General features: G+C 45.3%; 1 protein-coding gene across 1 annotated transcript in view; it reads left to right on the top strand.

The window, feature by feature from the left end:
• The first annotated feature begins 1,441 nt into the window (after positions 1 to 1,441).
• The window catches only part of PLD1 (phospholipase D1), a 137,201-nt gene continuing 132,642 nt past the window's right edge, over positions 1,442 to 6,000 (top strand). The window contains exon 1 of the mRNA XM_048506934.1: positions 1,442 to 1,617. The gene's annotated coding sequence lies outside the window, so the exon portion shown is untranslated. The remainder of the gene's footprint in view (positions 1,618 to 6,000) is intronic.

Raw genomic sequence — 6,000 nt, 5'->3', positions numbered from 1 at the left:
TCAACTTCCTTCAACTCTAAAGTAAGTGAAGGCAACACACAAAAAGGAAACTGTACGTCTTGCATTTTTTAAAATGATGGAGCAGCAGTGGCGTAGGAGGTTAAGAGCTCGTGTATCTAATCTGGAGGAATCGGGTTTGATTCCCAGCTCTGCCGCCTGAGCTGTGGAGGCTTATCTGGGGAATTCAGATTAGCCTGTACACTCCCACACACGCCAGCTGGGTGACCTTAGGCTAATCACAGCTTCTCGGAGCTCTCTCAGCCCCACCTACCTCACAGGGTGTTTGTTGTGAGGTGGGAAGGGCAAGGAGATTGTAAGCCCCTTTGAGTCTCCTGCAGGAGAGAAAGCGGGGATATAAATCCAAACTCTTCTTCTTCCACCCTCCTGATGGGGTCTGGAGGTCTCTCAGTGGATCACCACATGGCAGGGACTAGTTCCCTAGAGAACAATACAGCTTTGGAGAGTGAACTCTATGGTATTATACCTTGCTGAGGTCTCCCCCTTGCCTTCCCCAGCCTCCACCCTCAAATTTGGAAGGATTTTCCCAGGTCAGAATTAGCAACCCTCTACGAAGAGGCCTGGATCTGGATAGCCCAGGTGAGCTAGATTTCATCAGATCTTGGAAGCTAAGTGGGGTTGGCCCTGGTTAGTATTTGGATGGGAGATGACCAAAAATTCCAGGGTCACTAGACAGAGGCAGGCAATGGGAAACCACCTCTGAACCTCCGTTGCTTTGAATATCCTAAGTTATTGCCATAAGTTGGCTGCAACTTGAGGGCAAAAAGTACTGAATGTCTGCTGATCATCTTTCATTTATAGTGTAGTCTAATATGCCTGACAGACATCTGATATCTTGCTTTCAGTTTTCTACAGCTGTTAAGTACAATCCAGTCCTGTGGAAGAGTCATGGTTTCCTGGTTTGTTGAGAAACTGGCTTACTAAGATCGCTGCTGCATCCATTGAGGCTCCAGGGTCTTTACACAAATCCCACGGATTTCTCTTTAAACTCTCTTGCAAGTAAGGTTGCAAATCTAGTCCATATTTGCAACACAAAACTGCAGCCGAGATCAGCAACGACCCACAATAGATTAATAGTGATCTCTCCTTCCATGTGCCTGTTTGGGAACTAAGTGTGTACATCAGCTTACTACTTTCAAGGGTAAACTGAGCTACAAGTGCAGTTAAAAATTAACCCAGGTAATGGTTCCCTACCCCGTTTCTGTATTTTCTTGGTTCCTGTGAAGACCTGTGCAGCATCAGAAACAGAAAGTCTCATTCCCGGCTTCCGTGCCCTTCCCCCTCCTGCTTTCCCTTACATTTGCTTGCTCTGCTCCGCACAGAGGGAGTGGTTTTCCCTTTTATTAGCTCTGCTTCATAGGCTGAAAGCTCTTGGGGGCTGGATTCTCTCCCTTAAACTGTCTCTCTGGAGGCAGCTCCTACACTTCAACAGAAGCACTAAGACACCACCTGCTATTCTGGACTGTAAAGAGTCCCTCTGTTAGTGTTCTTCGCTGGAGCCTTGCCGTGAATATTTAATGTCGCCCTGAAGAGAGTGGATTGGTAAAAAAAAATAACACAAAAAGGATCATGGGGCGGCTTCTTCCCTGGGGGCGCAAGGTTAGTAAACTTCAAACTTCGTTCCCTTTTTGCCGGAGCGTCATTTTGTTTCTTGTGACATGTTGTCCTGCTAACATGGAGCGGCTGGCAAGAAGGAAAAGCTGTCAAAATTGCCAGTTGGTCTCTGCTAGTGCGGGCAGGCAGAGAGGAATGAGTGAATGCTGAGTTCCTGATAAACGTTTTTCTTTTAAAATGAATAAAATGGGAACCTAGTTATTGAGAGTCTGGAAATAGAAAGTCCCTGCTTTAAAGATCTGGGTGTTTTTGCAAGTCTTTAGGATGTTTTTTTCCAGGTAGCCTGTTTCTGTGTTGTTTATATGCATATGGGATGGACGCTGGTCAAAGTTTAAAAAGAAATGTTGGAAGGGAGTTCTTAGCTCCCTTTGCACGGAACTGGCTTCCTAAAGATTATGTAATGGACTTTGAAGCTGTATAATATCATGTATGGATCAGCAACTTCTGTATAGTTTCATAGGGAAATGAGTGACACCCACGATAGCTCTTAGCAACCTAGCCTGTTGTTTGCAGCCATGCTTGATGGTAATACCAGCCATTCTCGATAGTCTCACGAGTGCCTTCGCACATTGCTTCTGACAAGTGTTCACAAGGTATTAGTCCAAAATCCAAATCTCATTGTTGAAAAGATCGGACCCCTTCCACTCCGAGTGGCTGGAAGGGATGCAAATATTTGAAGCAGAATGGGCAACAAGCAGGCAGGGGAATCATCTGTAAGCATAAAGGGTCTTCTAGCTTTTCTGAGCAGTGTATTGCCCTTGTAGAGGGAGTGGACTCTGCCTTAGTGGTAGAGCATCCGCTTTGCATGCGGAAGACTCCAGGTTCGATCCCAAGCACTGCCAGTTAAAATGTTCAAAGGGTGGGTCACACTACCCAAGACTGAAGAGCTACAGAGAGAGTGGACGGCACTGACCTTGATAGATGAATGGTCTGACTTGCTATAATAAGGCAAGTCCATGTATTCATCCATGTGGAACATAGTAGACGTTGGAACTATTTAGGAGACACTGGTGAAGGAATGAATCTCTGGGAGGCATGTTGTTCTCCTCTTCTTCAGATTATCCTGTGAGGTAGGTTAGGCTGAGAGAGTGTGATTGGCCCAAGGTCACTAGTGGCACAAGTGGGGATTGGCCCAAGGTTCCATAGCACTAGTGGGGATTCAAACCTGGGTCTCTCATATACTAGTCTGACACTCTTAACCACTACTCCATACTGACTGCGGTGGTTGTATCCTGGCTTTCGTTGCCTGTACTTCCCTTCTCTGATCCACAGTATAATGGGGTCGATATCTAACCAACCAGGCTTCTGACTTAGACCGTGCAGGGTCTAATGCAATAGGACAGTTGGATGCCGAATACAATTTAAATGGATCTGTGCATCTCTGTGGGTGACTTGGGAGTAGATCTGATGGGTGGGTGCAATTTCTCAGCAAGACCTGGAGCTGATTCCTCCATAAAACTATTGTGTAAGTATAGAATAGTTGTGTAAGTGTAGAATAGTTACATGAAGGCTATGGCTCCGAGGTAGAACACATTCTTGTCAAGCAGAAGATCGCAGGATCAGTCCTTGCTAATTCCCATTAAAACAACCACAGGAAAGACCTCTCTGTAAGACACTAAAGAGATGCTACCTGTAAGAATAGACAACATTTTGCTAGATGCACTACTGGTATAGGGTAGTGTCAGGTTATGCTTCTATATATATATGTATGTTGAGATGAGAACGATCCAAGAGCCAGAATCCTCATAGTTCTACAAACAGATTCACCTGCAGAAAAGTTACTCAGGCTCATTCTGCACATGCAAAATAATGCACTTTCAAACTGCTTTCAGTGCTCTTTGAAGCTGTGCGGAATAGCAAAATTCACTTGCAAACAGTTGTGAAAGTGGTTTGAAAACGCATTATTTTGCGTGTGCGGAAGGGGCCTCAGATAACATTTGTAGAATATACTTCTCAGCAGTATGTGTTCATGGGAAGTACAAGAGAATATTCATCCAAGGTAGATTTCCATGAGATGGGATTTAGTAGATGGTGACAACAGACCCAAACTGTCAAGTGTGTGATAATAATATACAATTTGTGTGTTCTCCTCTGTTGCCTTGGGCGCTGTTCCCACTTGGATTGAACTGTGGCATGTGGGCAAAAGGAGCTTCAAACCCCACTGTTACCCCAAACAGAAATGGCTCAATGAGGGAGCTCTTTGGCCTTCTGTAGTAAGCCAGATAGCACCACTCTGAACTCTTTGGAGTATAAAGTAGGGCATACTCTGAGATATGGCAGCTAAGTGTCTGTATACGGTACAGAGGGCATGAATGGCAGTCCTGGTGGTGGTTGGAGGAAGAAAGGGAGTCCCTGGTCACTCTGTGCCCAGATCCCCACAAAATCTGGAACCGGCCCTAAACATAGGGTGGAAATGATTGAGGCTCCTGCATGCGCACTGCAGTACAACTTGTAGCAGGAAAAGCATATGCAGCAATGGAGAAGTACATGCAAACCATGAATGTGTGTGCCAGAACTCATGGCTTGGATCCATCGTCCTCATCCAGTGAATTCCCATCGCATGAAAACTAGTTGCCAGTGACCAAAAATGTAGTAAGAGGGTGAAGAATTGTTGCAAACAACAATCTCTCTGCCATTGTAATTTTAAATTAAATTAATTCTTCATTGGGAACAAAACTAGATTAAGGAATAGTTGTTGTTTTGTGGTATAGTCTGATCTCCTTAGATCTCTGAAGCTAAGCTGGTTTGGTGCTTAAATGTGAGTTCACCAAGAAAGACCCTGCAGAAGAAGGCAAACCACTTCTCATTTACCTTGAAGACCTCTTGGTGGGGCTGCCTTAAGTCGGCACATATTGTTCTGTAAGCATCTATCATTGCGGGGTAGGGGAAATTGAGTGAATTGACCAAGCAACTGGCCCTGATGCACATGTTAACATTACTCAGGGAATGCAATTGCTTAAGTGCCCCCCCCCGCCCCCCCGGTTACCCCAAGTAATAGGGCCTGCTCATTTTAGGATGAATAATGAGCAGGGAGCAGGCCTTGAATGAAATGCTTAGTTTAACTTAAGGGAATGAAACATTTAGTTTAACTTTCTTTTTTATTGTGGAAACCAGTCGTGTCTGGAATTTCTCTAGGAGCAAGGCAACCACTCAGTTCTACCAATAAAAAAAATCTTCCTTTGACCTGTTTTTAAAGGATGTTGAGATTTGAATTGTTGATCTTCAACCTAACAAGTATTTACTGCCGGGCTGTGGTCCTCAGTCAGTAACTCAACAGGACCTCTGCACGCCTGATATGCAGTGATTGGTCTCCTAAGAGAGACTGTGAAACTCTGTCCTATCGGTCAAAGCAATACCCTTGTGGTGATTGTATGGCCAAGCAAAGAGAAAGTGAATAGTGTTGGAGGTTTTCTTTTTTTGGCTGAACTTCTCTGGTTTGCCTGCAAATTCCAAGGTGACTTAAAGCAACTAACATAAACTTTAAATTCCTTGGAGTAGTTGTCTTGCAACAGATATGGGGGATTCTGCTTATGTGGTATTGATGCAATGAAAAGGCTTTTTTGGAAAGGTTTGGTAAACTGGTTCCACTTAGGTCTGACACTGGCATCAAGAGGAATGCCACTCCCCCCAGTTATATTAGCTAATGAGTTACTTTTCTGAACGTTTTCCCCTGCAGTGTGTCTTTTATGTAGCATGCATCAAAGCCATTTTGCCAGTTCTGAAGGTGCAAACTTATACTGGCCATCTTAGTTTATGCTCAATTGGTAACCACAGCTTAACTTAATTCTTGACTAGTGTATGTATATGTTCCTGCCTTCTTCCCTCACAAACACCTACATATGTCCCTGAAATGCTCTTCTTCCAGCTTGGTGTAGTTCATGGGTCCCTAGCGGTGGCCATGGACACCATGGCACCTGTTGACACCTTTTCTCGTACCTGCCAAATATTTTTAGGAAGTGGGTGCGGCTAGGTAGTGGTTTTGACCAGCAAGGCTTCTGATTGACTATTGAAGATTTGATGGTCTGTGGGGATTTTTTAAAATGTTGATTTGGCAGCAGCAACCCTCACATCACAGGGATCTGCCCAGTGGTGGGATCCACAAATTTTAGTAACCGGTTCCCATGGTGGTGGGATTCAGACTGTGGCGTAGTGCCAATGGGGCTGGGCAGGGCACGATGGGGGCGTGGCCAGGCATTCCTGGGGCGGGGCATTCCTGGGCGGGGCTGTGGCAAGGACGCAGCCGCTGCGCCAGTCCTTCGGCGGGAAACAAATGCACGCCGGTGCACCTCCTGCTAGACTGCTTCAAGTTCTGCGCGCTACTGCTGAGAAGAGGGGCGTAACTAAGGCAAAAATCACATGGCAAAATTA

This window comes from Sphaerodactylus townsendi, linkage group LG08, assembly GCF_021028975.2.
Source record: "Sphaerodactylus townsendi isolate TG3544 linkage group LG08, MPM_Stown_v2.3, whole genome shotgun sequence".
NCBI lineage: Eukaryota > Metazoa > Chordata > Lepidosauria > Squamata > Sphaerodactylidae > Sphaerodactylus > Sphaerodactylus townsendi.
The sequence above is the reverse complement of the archived record's forward strand: the minus strand, read 5'-3'. Positions and strand labels throughout refer to the sequence as shown.